This window comes from Adiantum capillus-veneris, chromosome 22, assembly GCF_014529385.1.
Source record: "Adiantum capillus-veneris isolate H3 chromosome 22, ASM1452938v2, whole genome shotgun sequence".
Classification (NCBI taxonomy): Eukaryota; Viridiplantae; Streptophyta; class Polypodiopsida; order Polypodiales; family Pteridaceae; genus Adiantum; species Adiantum capillus-veneris.
Genome location: NC_140952.1, coordinates 33,968,675 through 33,988,966, shown reverse-complemented (window position 1 = coordinate 33,988,966; position 20,292 = coordinate 33,968,675). Strand labels below are relative to the sequence as shown.

General features: G+C 44.6%; 1 protein-coding gene across 2 annotated transcripts in view; it reads right to left on the bottom strand.

Moving 5' to 3' along the window:
- Positions 1-20,292, bottom strand: part of LOC147429139 (uncharacterized) — a 271,770-nt gene that overhangs the window by 24,330 nt on the left and 227,148 nt on the right. The window lies entirely within an intron of this gene.

The following is a 20,292-nucleotide window of genomic DNA, read 5'->3' as shown; positions in this document are numbered from 1 at the left end:
AAAGTCAAGGTGGGATCACCAACAGAAAGTATTCAATAGTTGGGCCACATTGCACTTTTGGATACAGTCCCAATGAGGATAGATGGCTAGAAGACCAGTGGGAGCCCAACAGAAGCATCTCCTAAAAATTAGGGAACTGCTATTTTGGGCCATGAAATCTGTTCGCGTCAGATGTTTCAGAATGACACAAGGGGAACATTTTACAACTCTGCTGCAAAGTCAACTGATGCACCAGTTAAGAGATTTTTAACTGGGAAGCCTAATGCGGGGAAATTGCATGCATAAATGCCAAGTGGCACTTTTTGACCAATTTACCAAGTTTGGGAGAACAGAACTCGTAACTGACTTTTTGGAGCAGTTTTGGAGGCTGATAACTGTGATTTTCAGTCATTTCTTGTTGGGTTAAAGGCCTAAATAACCCCTTTTTTGTACATTTTTATACTTTGTCCAGGTTCATATTGAACTTGGATACATTTTTTAAAGGTCACTTATAATAAAAGTGGAAAAACCCAAAACTCACTTATTGAGTTTTCCCCAAAAACGTGAGCCCTCTCTCTCTCCCTCATCGTTCTGCTAGCGCCTTCTCTCCTGTTGGCTTTCGCCACCCCTCTCTGCACACACACTGCACTTCCTCACTTGCACACACCGTCGTGCGCTCAACAACTGGTATCAGAGCCAGATTAGGGTTTCAGAAGCTTTGCGCAGGTGGCTGGATAGCATACGAAAGGCTTCTCGCGTCAAATTTCCGCTTTCATCGCGAAGCCCCTTGCATCCGGTGTCACCTAGGGTGTAGGGTTTCCAAAACAGCCTAAAACAGGCTGAAATTAGGTCAAAACAGGTAAAAACTAGAAAATTACAGGTCAAAACAGCAAAACGCAGGTGTTCTAAATTGATTCCCGTGAATGCCCCTTGCTTTTCCCACTCAAAACATGTCCATTTGATACAAATTGATGCGCCAAAACAGTAAATTTGCAGAAAATTCAGAATTGGACTGTTTTTATGTACACAAATTGAGGTTTATGTACGCCTTTTGTGGGTTTATGCAAGTACACATTGGGGATACTTCTTAATTGCTGAAATTTTCAGCACATTGTATGCAATGTGCGGTACATTGTGATCACTAGAAATTTTCAAATTTTGTGTAGACACTTTCGGCTGCATTTTTATCCGTGCAAATGGCCTCTACTTCCTCGTCGTCTGATGCCAAGAGCTTGATGGAAATCAAGCGATTTGACGGTACAGGTTTTGACCTATGGCAGGACAGGATGCAGGGGATTTTGTTCCTCAAGGATTGTGAGGATGCCCTTTTGGCTGTAAAGACTGAGGATATGCCGGATGAGGATTGGGCCAAGCTCAACAAGAGGGCAAAGGCCTATATCAAAATGGCTGTGACCGATGATATTCTGGTGGACATAAAGGGCTTGGACAGTGCACATGCAATTTGGCACAAGTTGAAAGCCACTTATGAGAACGCCACCTCTGTGAATCAGGTGCATTTGATGCGCAAACTAGTGAACATGATGCTTGACGAAGCCAAGTCGGCTTCTGAGCACTTAAGTGCTTTCACCAGTGTTATGAGTCAACTACAGGATACTGGGCTTCAACCTTTTGATGACAAGTTGAAAGCCATATTTTTTTTGATGACTTTGCTAGACTCTTGGGAAACGCTTGTGGTTTCTTTGAGTAATAGCCCCAACCTCACATATGATGGAGTGCGAGGCTCCATCTTAAATGAGAAAATTAGACGCAAGTCTAGTGGTGGGGAGGGTGGCAGTTTTGCTTACAATGCGAGAGGCAGAAGTCAAAAGCAAAATACAGGTACCAAGACTCAAAACAGGAGTAAAAGCAAGTCTAGGGATAAGAATGTGACTTGTTAGCAGTGTGGCAAAAAAGGCCATGAGAAGCCAGATTGCAGGTATTTCAAGAAAGAGCAAGAAAGAAAGAAGGAATCACAGGAGAAGAAGAAGACAGAGGATAAGAAAGGGGAAAAATTAGCAGGTACCTCCTCCAAGGATTCGGAGACTGTCAATGTATCCTCTAGTGTGGTTATCACAGAGTTATCCGACAGTGAGGAGATCTTGGTTGCAGCTTCATGCCCCTCATATTTTGTTGTAGCAAATACAGAAGACATGCTTATCTCACGTAGAGATGCCATTGATGCATTGCTAAGTGCAAATGATGGCCTTACACAGTCTTGGATAGTAGACTTGGGTGCCTCATTTCATGTGACTCCATCTGTGGAGTGTTTTTCTTCTTATCATGCAGGCAAGTATGGCAAGGTTTACCTTGGGGATAACCATGCTTGTGACATTGAAGGAATGGGCACTGTGCGCTTGGAATTAAACAATGGCCAAGAGTTTATGCTTAAAGATGTAAAGGTATGTACCAGGCATCAAGAAGAATCTATTGTCTGTTGGCCAGATGGATGCACAGGGTTATACAACCATTTTTGCTGGGGGTTCATGGAAGTTGCTTAAGGGATCAATGCTCATTGTCAAGGGATACAAGAGTGGTACATTGTACTATTTACATGGCAAAGCTTTGCCTGGCAAGTTTCTTGCAGTGGCCAAAGTTGCTTTTCATTTGGAGTTGTGGCACAAAAGACTTAGCCATATGAGCCAGAAGGGACTTGATGTGCTCTCCTCTTTGAAGAGGGTTGATGTAAAGGGCACCAAGTTAGATTTTTGTAATGACTGTTTGTATGGTAAACAAAAGAAGTCTTCTTATTATTCTGGTGTCTTGCGCAAAGCTAATGCTCTTGATTTAATTCACTCCGATGTATGTTCAATGCCTGTTAAGTCTTTTGGTGGTGCATCATACTTTGTTACATTCATTGATGATTGCACTAGGAAAGGCTAGGCATATTTCTTAAAGAATAAGAGTGAGACATTTAATGCATTTAAGAGGTTTCATGCTTTTGTGACCACGCAAAAGGGTAGTAAGCTTAAATGTCTGAGATTTGACAATGGGGGGGAGTACACGTCTGCTGAATTTCAGCGTTATTGCGAAGAATATGGGATTAAAAGGGAGTTGACAGCCCCTTATAATCCATCTTCTAATGGTGTGGCTGAGAGGTATAACCGTACTTTATGTGAGAGAGTGCGTTGCATGTTGTCCACGGCTAATCTCCCTCATGGGTTTTGGGGAGAGACTTTGAAAACTGCAGTTCATGTATGCAATCGCTCTCCTAACAGTACGCTGAAAAATGACATTCCAGAGGAGGTTTGGTCTGGCAAACCTGCCTCTTATGATCATTTGAGAGTGTTTGGCTGCGAGGCTTTTGTCCATGTTCGTAATGACTTGAGGACAAAGCTAGATGCCAAGTCCATCCAAGGACTCTTCCTAGGTTATGGGGAAGAGGGTGAAATGGGCTACAGGACATGGTTGCCTCAGTTTAAGAGGGTTGTACGCAGCCGAGATATAGTGTTCAATGAGGCTAAATTGCTGAAAATGCTACATCTTATGAAATTGACAAGAAATCGATCAAATTTCAGCCTCTCTTTCCACCTATTGATGTTGAAAAAGAACCTCAGGATGCATTACCGCAAGCTGAAATTGATAATCAGCCGGTTAACCTTGAGCCAAAAGAGGTAGGACATGATTTAGATGCTCAAAATGAGGATGGACAGCCACCTGTCATGGCTGAAAATGATTTTCAGCAGCATGAGCATGCTGAAAATGAGTTGCCTCCTGATGTAGAACCTATGCCTGAGAATGTAGATCATTGGGTACGCAGGTCTACTCATGTCAGAAGGTTGATACAGCGCTTTGACCCCTCTTTGCATCATGTTATGTTGACAGATGAGGGTGAGCCTCTTACATATAAAGAGGCAAAATCATGTGAGTTAAGCAGTAAGTGGGAGCTTGCGATGCTAGAGGAAATCAAATCTTTGCATGCAAACATACTTGGGATCTTGTGCCATTGCCTAAAGAAAGAAAGGCTCTTCCTAACAAATGGGTTTACAAGGTCAAATGTGTTGATGGAAAGCCCAAGTATAAAGCAAGGTTAGTTGCCAAAGGGTATGCACAGAAAGAGGGGATTGACTTTCAAGAGATCTTTTCTCCTGTTGTAAAGCTTACGACATTGCGTGTCCTTTTTGCTCTCGTTGCAGCGCTTGACTTAGAATTGAATCAAATGGATGTAAAAACAGCTTTTCTTCATGGTGACATTGATGAAGATATCTACATGAAGCAACCTGAGGGTTTTGTAGTTCCTGATAGAAAGTAACTTATATGCAAACTAAGAAGGGCACTGTATGGTTTGAGGCAGTCATCACGTCAGTGGTACAAAGAGTTTGATACTTTTATGCTGTCTCAAGGCTTTAAACGCAGCCATTCAGACCATTGTTTGTATACAAAGAAGGATAATGATGGAAGTTCTATAATCCTTGTGCTATATGTAGATGATATGTTGATTGCTAGGAATCATAAGTCTACCATTGATGCTCTTAAACGTCAACTGAATTCAGCTTTTGCAATGAAGGATTTAGGTGATGCTGAGCACATCTTGGGCATGAGAATCAAGAGGGATAGAAAGCTGAAATTGCTCTTCTTATCTCAAGAAAAGTACATTGCTAAAGTACTTGATAGGTTTAACATGGCTAAAGCTAAGTCACTTGGAGTACCTTTACCTCCACACACAAAACTTAGCAAAGCCGATTGCCCAAAGGATGACGTGGCAGTGAATGCTATGAAGGGAATCCCTTATGCATCAGCTTGTGGTTCTCTTATGTATGCTATGGTTGCCACTCGTCCTGACATTGCCCATGCGGTGGGAGTTGTTAGTAGATACATGTCCAATCCCGGCAAAGCACATTGGGAAGCTTTGAAATGCATTCTGAGATACTTGTCAGGTACACAATCTAGGTGTATATGCTATGGCAAAAGTGACCTGAAGTTGCAGGGCTATTGTGATGCAGATATGGCAGGTGACTTGGATACCAGGAAGTCCACTAGTGGCTATGTGTTTGCTATTGCTGGTGGTGCTGTCTCTTGGTGTTCACGACTGTAGAAAATTGTGGCATTGAGTACTATTGAGGCTGAATATATTTCAGCCACTGAGGCTTCTAAAGAGGCCATATGGTTGGGCAAACTTGTCAAAGAGCTTGGTATGCCTGCTAGTACTCCTGTCTTGGGATGTGAGAGCCAAAGTGCTGTCTATTTGGCCAAGAATGCCATGTTTCATGCACGGACAAAGCACATTGATGTGCGATACCACTTCATACGACAGTTATTGGAGGATGGTCTAGTCACCTTGACTAAGATTCACACACAGGATAACGTTGCAGATGTTCTCACCAAGAGTCTTGCTAAGGCTCAACATGAGCATTGCATACAGCTGGTGGGAGTTGGTTAACTTAAAGGCGTCATTTATGCCTTTAAGTGGGAGGTTGTTGGGTTAAAGGCGTAAATAACCCCTTTTTTGTACATTTTTATACCTGGACACATTTTTTAAAGGTCACTTATAATAAAAGTGGGAAAACCCAAAACTCACTTATTGAGTTTTCCCAAAAAACGTGAGCCCTCTCTCTCTCCCTCATCGTTCTGCTAGCGCTTTCTCTCCTGCTGGCTTTCGCCACCCCTCTCTGCACACACACTGCACTTCCTCACATGCTCTTTCACTTGCACACACCGCCGCACGCTCAACATTTCTCTACATTTTTTAGCTTCCCATGACTTTACCTAGGACCAAGGATCTCATTTTCAGCATTGGAAGGCATCAGATGCGTCTTTACAGGGTTGTTTTGCTGCGTTTTGAGCAACATGCAGGTTCTGGCAGCCATATGGACGCCAGAATGATTGGAAACAATGCCCCTCTGACAAAGGATAGTTTGGGGACTGTTTAGGGTTGAAAACAGGGCAAAAATCAGTAAATACATCGTGCTGAATTACTGTTTTTGGGCAGGAATCAGTGGGTTTATGCCAGTGGAAGTGAGTTCCAATAGGGAAATTGGTTTCGCGCAAGCTTTGGGGCTGTTATGGTGCCGAAATTTGGCCAAAACAAGTGGTATCTAGCTGGATACAGGTAAAGAATTCCTAGGACTCTACTTTGTAATTTACCCTCTCAAAGTATAAAGAAATACCGAAAGGGGTGCCAATTTTGGGGCCTACAGGTTGTCGGCGTCTACTCGGAGCATTCTAGCTTCCGAGTTGTATATGTGCTTAAGTGTTAATTCCCGTCGCATGTTTCCTTTGCACGTTCTCTCTGTGTGTGTCTAAAGTAAAGAATTTCGGGTGAAAGCCAAAGCCTACCGCCCCATGGGCGGGTTTCACTTTACATCCATTTGATTCAATTCCAAATCAAGCATCGAAACGAGAGCAAAAAGGACATGTAAAGTTGTAAGCTTTACAACAGGGAAAAGATTTCTTGAAAATCAATTCCTTCTTTCTTTGCATATCCTTTTGCAACCAATCTTGCCTTGTACTTTGGTTTTTCATCCACAATCTTAATCTTGTGCCATTGAAATTTGAAAATCAATTCTTTCTTTCTGTGCATATCCTTTTGCAAACAATCTTGCCTTGTACTTGGGTTTTTCATCCACAATCTTAATCTTGTACACCCATTTGTTAGGAAGAGCCTTTCTCCCTTTAGGCAATGGCACAAGATCCCAAGTATCATTTGCAATTTTGCATACAAGGATTTCATTTCCTCTTGCATGGCAGGCTCCCACTTACTACTTGACTCACATGACTTAGCCTCTTTAAAAGTAAGAGGTTCACCCTCATCTGTCAACATTAGATGATGCAAAGAGGGATTAAATCTGTGCGGTTGCCTTCAAACGACTTGACCTGCGTACCCAATGATCTACATTCTCAAGCAATAGTTCTACATCATGAGGCAACTCATTTTCAACTCTATCATGCTGCCGAAAATCATTTTCAACCAATTCAGGTGGCTGTCCATCCTAAGTAGGAGCATCAATATCATGTCCTACCTCTTCTGGCTCAAAGTTAACCGGTTGATTATCAATTTCAACTTGCGGTAATGCATCATGAGGCTCTTTTTCAACATCAATGGGTGGCACGAAAGGCTAAAATCTGACTTTTTTATTGTCAGCATCATATTTTGTAGCATTCTTAAGCAATTTGGCTCATTGAAGACTACATCTCGGCTGTGAATTACCTTTCTAAATTGTGGTAACCACACTCTATAGCCCATCTCACCTTCTTCCCATAACCTAGAAAGACTCCTTTAATGGACTTTATATCAAGCTTTGTTCTCAAGTCATTGCGTACATGAACAAAATCTTTGCAGCCAAATACTCTCAAATGATTATAAGAGGCAGATTTGCCAGACTAAACCTCCTCTGGAATGTCATTTTTCAGCTTACTAGTTCGAGAGCAATTGCAAATATGAACTGCAGTTTTTAATGCCTCCTCCCAAAACTCTTGGGAAAGATTAGCGGTGGACAACATGCAGCGCACTCTCTTACATAAAGTACAGTTGTACCTCTCAGCCACACCATTCGAAGACGGATTATAAGGGGTTGTCAACTCCCTTTTTAATCCCATCATCTTCACAAAAACGTTGAAATTCAGAAGATACATATTCTCCTCCATTATCCGATCTGAGACATTTAAGCTTAGCACTCTTTTAAGTAGTGACAAAAGCATAAAACTTCTTAAAAGCATTAAAAGTCTCACTCTTATTTTTCAACAAATACACCCATCCTTTCCTAGTACAGTCATCAATGAATGTAACAAAATACAATGCACCACCAAAAGATTTAACAGGCATAGTGCATATATCGGAGTGAATAAGATCAAGAGGATTAGCTTTGCGAAAGACACCAGAGTAGTAAGAAGATTTCTTTTGCTTCCCATAAAGACAATCTTTACAAAAAGTCCCAAGTTTTTGCCTTTTATATCAACCCTCTTCAGAGAGGAAAGCACATCAATACCCTTTTGGCTCATATGGCCAAGTCTCTTATGCCACAATTCCGTATGTGAAGCAACTTCAACAACAGCAAGAAACTTGCCAGACAAAGCTTTGCATCGAAGATAGTACAAAGTACCTCTTTTAGACCCTTTTGCAACAAGCATAGAGCCCTTAAGCAACTTACATGAACCCCTAACAAAGATGGTAGTAAAATCATGTGCATCTAATTGGCCAACAGATAGCAAACTTTTCTAAATGCCTGGTACGAACCTGACATCATTCAAATGCAGCTCTTGAACATTGTTAAGAGCCAAACGCATGGTACCCATTCCCTCAATATTGCAAGCAAAATTATCACCAAGGTACACTTTGTCATTATTGCCTGCAACATATATAGCAAAACACTCCAAAGATGGAGTCACATGGAAAGACGCACCAGAATCTACTATCCAAGACTGAGATAGGCCATCATTAGTTCTAAGCAATGCATCAATGACATCTTTTTCGAGATAAGCATGTCTTCTGTATTAGCTATCACCAAATCTGAGGGGCATGAAGCCACAACCAAAATGTCCTCAACGTCTGACAACTCCTCAATGACCACACTAGAGGATACATTTGCATTTTTAGCATCCTTGGAGGAATCACCTGCTGTGTTTCCCCTTTCTTCTTATCTTTCTTCTTCTTCTCTTGCGTTTCCTTCTTCCTATCTTGCTCTTTGTTGAATACCTGCAATCAGGTTTCTTGTGATCCTTTCTACGAAGTAACATCCTTATTCTTTGTCTTGCTCTTACTTCTATTATGAGTCCTGTTGCCCGCATCACACTTTTGATTTCTACCTCTTGCATTATAGGCAAAACTGCCACCTTCCCCACTAGACTTGCATCTAATCTCTTCATTGAGAATAGACACTCTCACACCATCTACGTGAGGGTGGGATTGTTACTCAAGGAGACAACCAATGTTTCCCAAGTATTTGGCAATGTCATAAGTAAGAAAATAGCTTTGAGCTTATCATCAAATTGTTGAAGCCCACTGTTCCTGCAACTGACTCAACACACCTGTAAAAGCACTCAAATGCTCAGAAGTTGACTTCGAGTCATCAACCTACATATTCACCAACTTTCGCATCAAATGCATATGGTTCACAGGCATGGTGTTCTCATAATTGGACTTTAGCTTTTTCCATATTGCATAAGCAGAGTCCAAACGCTTGATGTCCGTCAAAATGTCATCATTGATAGCCATTTTGATGTAGGCCATAGCCTTCTTATTCAACCTGGCCCACTCTTCGTCAGACAAACCTTACGGCTTATTCTCTTCCAATGCATCTTCACAATCCTTTAAGGAAAGGATATCTGTAGCAGGCTACAATGTCACTTTCACAGGACACTCAGTTAGTACAGTTGGTTCAGTCTGGTTCACACTGGACGGACTCTCTGGGCTGGGCAGTGACACGTGGCAGGATACGGACGGTGGTCTAGTAGACATCGTGGCCAGGTCACCACCACCACTCACTTTGGAGATTGGCTTAGGTGGCTAACATTTATGGGCCGTTGGTGGATCATCTTCTGGATATATGGTCCAGCGTCGTCGTCTGGAGTATAGAGTCTAGATACACAGCACTTCTTCACTCTCCCTGCACATCTGAGCCTCGACACCCCGATTATACCTGAGAGTCCTGTGCTGGAGCTGAGTGTGCTTCCACGCCAGAGTCTGTATCAGTGCTTTGAGATAGTCGAGCCATTTGTGTGGTCTACTGTTGCTGTTGCTGTTGTGTCTGTGAGCATGGTTGTCTATTGTTTCCTGTTTCCAGTCTGTTTTGAGTGAGATTGTCACACACATTGCATTGAGGAGCACCCATTGTAGAGAGCACGACACACTATCTGCGCTACAGGTGCTCTCATTTTGGCGACCACGATGGGATCTCAACTGAAGTCTCACTCTGTTGAGTAGCTGGTTTTCTTCGCTTCGCCTGTGTAGCCTGTTGGTCTGGTCCAGTTTCACCCTTGACAGCTTAATCTAGCTGGTCTAGTCTCTCGCCTTGCAGGTCTGGTCCTCTCTAGCCCTGGTCCACCCAGTCCTCATCCCTGGTCTAGTCCTTCCTCGTCTTGGTCCAGGCCAGGTGGTATAGTCACTCGCCCTGGTCTAGTAGAGTCTAGACCAATGTTCAGCCAAGTGAAGGTCGTCTTGCCCAAGTGAAGGTCTTCTTGCCCAAAGCTTGGTGGGGTCGGCGGTTACTACATGACACATACAAGGAGGTCATTGGAGCGTCAAAGTGCACTACTGAGTCCTCTGAAGTACTACCACAGACGGCGTCAACCCTTGGTGCCCAATAGAAGCATATTAACCCCATCACCCATACCTACTCATATAGCTACCTCCATTCCTTCGACCGGTTCTACATCCTCTAGGTCACCTTCTCCGGTAAGGCTCTCCTCCATTTTGTTACAGCAAGCTAGTGAGCAACAAACTTAGGAGCAAGAGGCCATGGAGGAGCTCACAAGTGTTCTGGCAAAGGTGAACATCAAGTTCCCTACCTTTAAGGGTCTCTCCACAGAGGATGCAGACGACCATGCTCGGAGGTTTGTCTCTCTTTGCAGAGGTCGTGGCCTCAACAGAGAAGACGCATACCTGGTGCTCTTCCTGTCCACCTTGGATGGTCTTGCAGATAAATGGTACAGTCAGTTTGCTGAAAACCACTTTACTACTTGGACCATGTTAAGACAACAGTTTTGTGAAGCTTTCCGACCAGGGGATTATCAAGAGAAGATTCTAGATGAGTTGGCCAACCTGTTGCTCCAGCCCAAGGAGACATTTGCAGAGCTCATGACCAGAACAAAGTCTCTGGTCGCCAAGCTACCTCAGCAACCAGGGGAATTCATGGTGAAGAAGTGGGTAGAGAAGGCTCTGCCTAAGACTTCTCAACAAAAGCTCAGAGAAAGTCTCCGTCCTGAAGCCAGTCTGGAGGACTTTGTTGCTACTGCTACTAGAATAGAGGGAGCAAGAATAAGGTTCACTGACTCTCCTCAGTTAGATACTACCCCTGTACTCGTGGACAGTCCATTAGACCCCTTGACTTCTTTACGAAGGGAACTGGAAGCCCTAAAGTTACAGCGGGTCCTTCAAGAAGAGAGATCCTTCTCTCTCAGACAGGAGAAGCCTCCAAATCAAGAGTCTTATGATCAACTTAAAAGAGAGTTAGAAGAGCTCAGGTCTCATCAGGAGACTAAGGCTATGGTATGGTGTAGTTCATGCCGCTCTCCAGGACACCCTCCACAGGACTGTCCCCTTCGCTCTTATTGCCACTTCTGCGAAAAATCGGGTCATGAAGATAGGGATTGCACAAAATACAGCTAAGTCTTGGTCCTACTCTCCAACAGGGGTTAGCACCAGCATCCAACATGGTTTCTCCCTGTGGCCATCCACACCATATGCCACCTTTGCTGACAGCCCCTCCTATGCAAGGTATGCAGAGCACTTTTCCCTCTCAGAGCTTTTATCATACCCATGCTCCCTTACCACCTCACAGCTTCTATGCCTCCACCTCCAACTCCATGGAGCAAGGACCACCTCGTCCTTCGACTCGTCCAGTGAATCGGCCCATTTTGTGCTACAGATGCGGGGAATATGGTCATTATCAAAGCAAATGCCCTCTGCCCGAAAGGTCTCCTCCCTGCCGTCATTGCCCTGATATGAAGGATCACTACAGTAAGGATTGCCCTAAAATTCGTGCATCTACGGATTCGAACCCAAGTCAAAGCCAGACTGAGTTTGCCTTTCCCAAGCTCAATTTGATAGCAGTTAGCACTGTTTCTCAGCCACCCCCTTCTACCCACGTGGTTACCCCTCAAAATAAGCCGCCACAGTTGGCATAGGAGCCATCGGGCATCCTCACCCAGGCCCATAGAGCCGCTCTCGGTCTTAGCATTCCATCAAGTTCAACTCCCCCACATATTCTCACACCAATGAATACCCTGCCTGCAGCAGCTGTTAACAAGCAATCCCCCAGTGCCATGAACGAATCCAAATCTTTGCTCTCCGATATTGATGAAGCTTTCTTGGAAGCAGTTTCCGATCAACAGAAGATCAAGATACGAAAGGAACAACAGGTAGAAAAAGAGAAGCTTACAGCAGAGACAGTCTTGAAGAACACTTTCCAACAAGTGTCCCTTTATGACATGTTGCGGCTAGATGCAAATTTTAGAAGTGACACCCTTGCTATTATTCAGTCACTTTATCTTGGAGCAGGTCCTAGTGGCGGGCACCTCCCAGTGCGACCATCAGAGTCCTATATGATATCTAATCCCGCTGCTCCACTCACTGATTATAGAAGCCCTCGCCTTATAGTGTCCGTTTTAGGTCGGCAATTCTCAGGAGTGATAGTGGATGGTGGATCTGGCATCAACCTGATGCCCGAGTTCACTATGTTAGCTCTAGGTCTACAGCCTACTCGCCCTGCTCCCTTCACAGTTACGTTGGCCGACCAGCGGACAGTCTACCCAGTGGTCATAGTGGACAATGTACCTCTGCAGGTATAAGACTTTACTTTTAACTTGGATTTTGTTGTGGTTCGTCTTCCCCAGGTTGAGGGCGGATTTCCTTTGCTCATTGGAAGACCATGGCTGCGACACACTAAAGCACTTCATGATTGGGGGAACGACGCAATGTGGATACATACTTCTGGCTCCTCGATGCAACCCATTCTCTTAGAAGGTGGTATGGATCCCGTGGTGCAGCAAGTTTCTTTGTCAATGGAAACCAAACTTGAACAAGAACAACCTACTACACCTGAAGGGTCAGATGATGATCTGCTCGAGTGGTTGGAGGCTACCAAATCTATGCCTTGTTATGGAGTCTCTATTCACTCTTGGCCTGAAGATGCACCCTCTTCAAATGTTTCCACAGTCACTAAACCTAATGTGCCAGCTAAAGTGTTGAAGGTCACAAAAGATACTCATGATGTGCTCTCGATGAAAGCCCTCTTGATGAAAGCCGTTGAATTTGAAAAGCCTATGAAAAAGTATATAAGCGAGAAGAAATCTCCACTACAGGAGTTCACGACCCCTCAAACATCAATCCCAACCTCTGTGGTGTCTGCTTCCCCGTCCAGAACAAAGCTCTCCTCTGCGTCGTCTAGCAAACTTCCTTCAGAGAGCCCGTCCTGCAGGATGAATTCCAAGATCATGATAGCTGTCTTGCATGTGATGCTCATTATAGCTATAGCTGAGTGCTCTTTATTTGCCCCTATCTACCCTTCCCCTCTCCCCCTAGCCCTCGATCTACCCTACCCTCGCCCTCGCCCTACCCTCCCCCTCGCACTCGCCCTAGTTCACCCCCTCGCCCTCGCCCTATCTTCCCCCTCTTCCCCTCGCCGTCGCCCTCGCCCTACCCTCCCTGAAGGAGTACGAGCGGAAGTGCGACGCGAGAGAGAGTGCGAGAAGAAGAGCACGACGATATGGTGAACTCGCTCTACTGTAATGTGTAGAGCATAGTGAGTTCTTATTAGGTTTTTACAAAAGAATATGTGCACATACCTGGCGGCCCGCCCACTTACCTGGGCGACCACATTGGGCTTTATACCCCAACAACCTCCCACTTAAAGTCCAATGTGGTACTTTAAGTGTGAGAGAAGCTACTATACAAGCTAATATACAAGAGATGTAGAGAAGTGATGTACTACCCTACACCTAACTGCTTGCGAAAATGCGCAAAGCTCTCTGAGGGAAGTCCTTTTGTAAGCAGATCAGCAGGATTTTCTGTGGTGTGAACTTTGACAAGCTGAAGTTGCTTATCCTCGAGCTTTTCCCTGATGAAATGATACTTCATATCCACATGCTTTGTCTTTGAGTGATAAACTGGATTGCGAGCCAATTGTATAGCACTTTGACTATCACAATATAACATAGGCATCTCTTCTTTGATTCCCAAATCTGTTACTAGTCGATTAAGCCAAATTGATTCTTTGCATGCCTCTGATGCTGCAACATATTCAGCCTCTGTAGTAGACTGAGTAACACAATCTTGTAATCTAGAACGCCATGATACTGCTCCACCAGCCAATGTAAAGACATACCCTGACGTAGACCTTCGGTTGTCTAAGTCACCTGCATAATCTGAGTCTGTAAAACCCTTTACACTTAGCTCCTGACTCCCATAGCATATACGCATACTCTTTGTAGTTTTCAGGTATCTCAATATTCCTTTCACTGCCTCCCAATGTTTCTTGCCTGGGTTTGACATGTATCCTTACTACTCCCATTGCAAATGCAATGTCTGGGCGAGTAGCAATCATTGCATACATCAAACTACCGACTGCAGATGCATATGGAATCTTATCCATTTCAGCCTGTTCTTCCTCAGACACGGGACAATCTTGTTTGCTAAGTTTCACATATGGTGGCAATGGAACACTTAAAACCTTTCCCTTCTCCATATTGAAACGTTGCAAAACTTTGTCAATATACTCTGTTTGAGATAACCAAATCAACTTCTTTGATCTGTCTCTCTCAATGCGCATACCAAGTATATGACTTGCCTCACCCATGTCTTTCATGTCAAACGATTTTGCCATCTTTGACTTCAAAGCTGAAATTTCTTCCAAGTGCTTGCCAGCAATCAACATGTCATCCACATACAAAATAAGGATCAGCCAACTACCATCCTTAGCCTTCTTTGTATATAGACAGTGATCGAACTCACTACGTTTGTAGCCTTGAGAAAGCATAAACTTGTGGAATTTATGGTACCATGCCCTAGGTGATTGTTTTAAGCCATAAAGACTCTTTAACAACTGGCATACCCAATCTTCCTTGCCTTTCTCAACAAACCCTTCTGGTTGCTGCATGTAAATTTCCACATCTAAATCACCATGCAAGAACGTTGTCTTGACATCCATTTGGTGCAACACCAAATCTAATATGGCAACCAATGCAAGAAATTATCTCAATGTAGTCATCTTGACCACCGGAGAGAAGACTTCATCAAAGTCAATGCCTTGTTCTTGCTTAAAGCCCTTGGCAACAAGCCTTGCTTTGTACTTTGGCTGACTATCATGAGCGGTGATCTTATACCTGTAAACCCATTTACAAGGTAGAGCCTTTTTGCCTTGTGGTAATTTAACTAGCTTCCATGTCTTGTTTTTATACAAAGCTGTCATCTCTGACTGCATGGCCAATTGCCAATTCCCGGAGTCCTTCATTTGCATTTCTTCCTTGTAACATGAAGGCTCATTGCAATCAGTCAACATGACATAGTTCATAGATGGAACAAACCTATCAGGAGGTCGCGTGACACGTCCAGATCTACGCACAATACGTGGCTCAGGCTCAGCCACAACCTGTGGTTCCACTCTATCCTGTCCTTGCTCCTCTTGAGCCCTGACATTTTGTCTTGCACGTGCAGGTCCATCTTCTTGGAAGAAAACTCTTCTAATCTCCTCAACCCTCTCTGGTTTAGAATGATATTTGGATTCATTAAAGTGAACATCATTGCTGCGGACAACCTTTCTGGATTCGGGATCCCAAAGTCTGTACCCCATCTCACCAGAATTACCATAGCCTAGAAAGATGCACTTTCTACTTTTTGGCTCAAGTTTGTTCCTAAATTCCTTTGGAACGTGAGTATATGCCTCACAGCCAAAGACTCTGAGATGCTTGTATGAGGACATTTTGCCTGACCATACCATCTCTGGCACTGAATCCTTCTGCAAAACCTTGCTAGGAGATCTATTTACAAGATGAACAGCTGTTGATACAGCTTCAGCCCAAAACCCATTTGGCAGCTGTGCATTAAACAACATACTTCTGACCTTCTCTTGTATGGTTCTATTCATCCTCTCAGCAACACCATTTTGAGGAGGATTGTGAGGAGCAGTAAGTTCACGTTTTATACCTTTTGACTCACAAAAGTCCTGAAAGGCCTTTGAAACATACTCTCCACCATTGTCAGTGCGTAAGCATTTAAGCTTCTTGCCACTCTGATTCTCCACAAGTGTCACAAACGTTTTGAAAACACTAAACGCTTCATCCTTGTGCTTGAGAAAGTAAACCCATACTTTCCTCGAGTAATCATCTATAAATGTCATAAAGTAAGAAGCTCCCCCAAGAGATAGGTTAGGCATAGGTCCACACAAATCACTATGAACAAGTGCCAACTGTGTATCTCTTCTACTGCTTCTATGCTTATGTGGCTGCTGTGTTTGACATATGTCCTAACCGGCTATGCCACAAAGAAACGTTCGGCTGCTCGGTTACATTGATTACATTTTTAGAGACATTTGATACATAAATCATGTAAAGTCCTCCAGACTTTACTCCATGTGCTACTGTCATAGAACCCTTAGATATCTTCCACATGTTCTGTCCAAAAGTGGTGACGTAGCCAGCATCATCAAGTAAACCTGTGCTGATCAAGCTCTTTGTAATTGCGGGAACATGTCTCACATTCTTCAGCGTGAAAGAAGAGCCATTCTGAAACTTCAATTGAACATCTCCAGCACCTAAGATCTCACATGTCTGCCCATTTCCTAGCCGAACATGATCTTTAGTGGTCACATAAGAAGTAAACCACTCCTTGTTTGGAGACACATGAAGTGATGCCCCTGAGTCTATAGTCCAGTCACTCAGTGCATTTCCATCAGATGCTGTAAGAAGAGCTGAGTCCATTGTATTCTTCAAGAAGTAGATGTCTCCTGACACTAAACTGTCATCTTCTGCAACAGTGTTTGTCACATTTATTTCTTGAATCTTCACTGAGGACTTGTTCTTCTCACCATGGTCTTCAGCTTTCTCTTTGCCTTTTTCTGCTTTCCATTCTCTGCAGTCTCTTTTCATGTGACCCTTCTTGCCACAGTGGTAGCATTCTATGTCACTCTTGCCTTTAGCACTGCGGGACTTGCTACGAGACTGATTCCTCTTTCCACCTTTGTACTTTTATTTGGTTCTTCCCCTGACAACTACGGCTGTTCCTTTGCCTTTGTCCATTGTCTTTCTATTGGTTTCTTCAATAAGCAGACTTCCTTCTACACCTGCTATGTTCAAACCATCTGGAGGTGCAGAATTACTCAAAGCTATGCGAAAAGTGTCCCAACTTTCCGGCAATGTGATCAACAGGAACATAGCTCTAACAGGTTCATCAAACTTGACACCTTGAGCTGACAACTGACTATAGATTGTGTTGAATTCATTCAGATGATTGGACATAGGTGTCCCTTCTTTCATCTTCAAGTCAACAAGCTTCTTAAGCCAGTATACCTGTGAAGCTGCACTCTGCTTCTCATATAGATCACTCAGCTTTAACCACGCTTGATAAGCCGACATCTCGTCTGCTACATTGAAGTAAACGCTTTCTGCCAAAGTTAGCATAATGGTAGAAAGTGCCAATTCATCCATTTCGCTCCATTCATCTTCGTCCATATCTTCTGGTTTTATCCCCTTGAGCTTTATAGGTTTTATCTGCTTCTTTTGTACCAACACGTGCCAAATCTGCTTCTTCCACAATGGGAAATTGGTTCCATCCAGCTTCTTGATATTGTAAAGAGCAGTTTCTTGTGATCCAGCCATAGCTACGCTTCACAGTAGTTTACTTTCTTGGGGAAAATTCGGCAGAGTTTCCCCTGTAAACTGACCTCTGAACCAATATCAACCTGTCAAATGAACCAAGAAAGCTTCAGATTCTGCTGAAATTTTGGCAGAGTCTCCTTTGTAAAATGGCTCTGGTGTACTAAAAACAGACCAAAAACAGCTCAAAAAACCACTGTCTCTCTAACACTGTAAGCTGTGGGTAAACCTGTCCTGCACCTGTACTGTCTCTGACTGTCCTGTCACTGTCCTGTAAGCATAGACTGCGACAATGCCTCAACGGCAGTAAAGCAAAGATGCAATCCCAACTGTCTAACTCACAGTCAATACATCCTAGCTGCCTATCTAAGGGTGCTCGAGGGATCGCTCCAAGACCTGTATCACCGAAAGGATCTCAACATTCGAGAATCCCCCAACTCAATAAAACCTCACTCGACCCTCAACAAAGGCTGCAGTAAATCTAACAGTACATAGACTTCCCACAAAGTCATACATCCACAAATTTCCCACTATATGATGTAACCGCTGCAGCGGTTGTTTGTTGCGTGACTCACAGCCAGCAAACCCTCAACAAACATACATCATCTCTGACAATACATCCCATGTGGAAGTACCTGCAATGTCAGGATGAAATCTGGAATATCAAGCAGCAAACACAAGCTACCTGATGAACTAGTGGATGTCGCCTACAGTCTGTGTGTAGATGCGTCCGTGTCGTATGTGACACGCCTCCAAGAACTGTGAGCCGTCCTTCGATGTGTAGACAGCCACAAATCAACACTCTGGGAGTGTCGATATCCTCAGCACCTGCAGTCGTAGGCCGAAAAACCAAAATTTGCAGAGTCGGATCTGCACCCGCTGAGACCACGTAGTCGAAAATGGCCTGCGTAGAACTTTGTCGAAGCCGAACGGTGACCGAGATGACCTCAGAATGAAATTCTGACAACACCAAGTCCTTCAAGTTCTCCCACGAGATTCTCTGTCGTGTCTTCGCTTGTCGAATTTCACTCCAATTTGAGTTGGTGACTCTAGCCTCCTGCAGTGCTGCCCCGAGCCTCGATTTGAGCTCTGATACCAGTTGAAGGAGTACGAGCGGAAGTGCGACGCGAGAGAGAGTGCGAGAAGAAGAGCACGACGATATGGTGAACTCGCTCTACTGTAATGTGTAGAGCATAGTGAGTTCTTATTAGGTTTTTACAAAAGAATGTGTACATACATGGCGGCCCGCCCACTTACGTGGGCGACCACATTGGGCTTTATACCCCAACACTCCCCATCACCCCCTCGCCCTCGCCCTATCCTCCCCCTCGTCCTAGTCCACCCCCTCCCGCTTCCCCTCCCCAACTCGCCCAACACTTCCAAACTCGCCCCTTCCCCTCCCAAACTAGTCCCTCCCCCTCCCCAATTCGTCCCCCTTTTCCCCTCCCCAACTCGCCCCCCCTGCCAATTCGTCCACCTACTCCCTCTTCCTATTCGGCCTTTTCACCAAATCAGACCCTCCCAATTATTCCCTTCCCAATTCAACCCCCTCCCAAATAGTCCCTCCCAATTCAGCCCTCCCCCAAATGTGCCCCCAATTGGCCCTCTGCCCAATTCAGCCCCCTCCCAATTAGTCCCTTCCCAATTCAGCCCTCTCCCAAATGCGCCCCTCCCAATTCCCATTGGCTCTCTGCCCAATTAGTCCCCTCCCAATTAGTCCCTTCCCAATTCAGGCCTCTGCCCAATTAGTCCCTTCCCAATTCAACCCCCTCCCAATTAGTCCCTTCCCAATTCGTCCCTCTGCTCAATTAGTCCCTTCCCAATTCAGCCCCCTCCCAATTAGTCCCTTCCCAATTCAACCCGTCCCAATTAATCCCTTCCCAATTCGGCCCTCTGCCCAATTAGTCCCTTTCCAATTCAGCCCTCTCCCAAATACGCCCCTCCCAACCCCAATTGGCCCTCTGCCCAATTAGTCCCTTCCCAATTCTGCCCAATTAGTCCCTTCCCAATTCAGCACTCTCCCAAATTCTCCCTTCCCAACCCCAATTGGCCCTCTGCCCAATTAGTCCCTCCCAATTCAGCCCCCTCCCAATTCGTCCCCCTCTTTCCCTCCCAATTCAACCCTGAACTGTCATCATCTTTGCATAAGAATCCGCCATCCTGTGTTCGAGCAGAGAAACCTCCTCCTCAAGTGTTGAATTCTCTTGCCAGCAGCAATCATTTCTTGCATGGTTGGGCCTAGCACCTGCTTCAAAAAAGATGTACTATGCGGTACCTACTGGTTTTATTTCCTAGTTTTTCAGTATTTCCTCTCACCGAAGGCTACAGTGTCACTTTCACAGGACACTCAGTTAGTATAGTTGGTTCAGTCTGGTTCACACTGGACTGACTCTCTGGGCTGGGCAGTGACACGTGGTTGGATACGGACGGTGGTCTAGTGGACATCGTGGCCAGGTCACCACCACCACTCACTTTGGAGATTGGCTTAGGTGGCTAACATTTATGGGCCGTTGGTGGATCATCTTCTGGATATATGGTCTAGCATCGTCGTCTGGAGTATAGAGTCTAGACACACAGCACTTCTTCACTCTCCCTGCACATCTGAGCCTCGACACCTGATTGTACCTGAGAGTCCTAGGCTGGAGCTGAGTGTGCTGCCACGCCAGAGTCTGTATCAGTGCTTTGAGATAGTCGAGCCATTTGTGTGGTCTACTGTTGCTGTTGTTGTGTCTGTGAGCGTGGTTGTCTATTGTTTCCTGTTTCCAGTCTGTTTTGAGTGAGATTGTCACGCACATTGCACTGAGGAGCACCCACTGTAGAGAGCACGACACACTATCTGCGCTACAATATCTT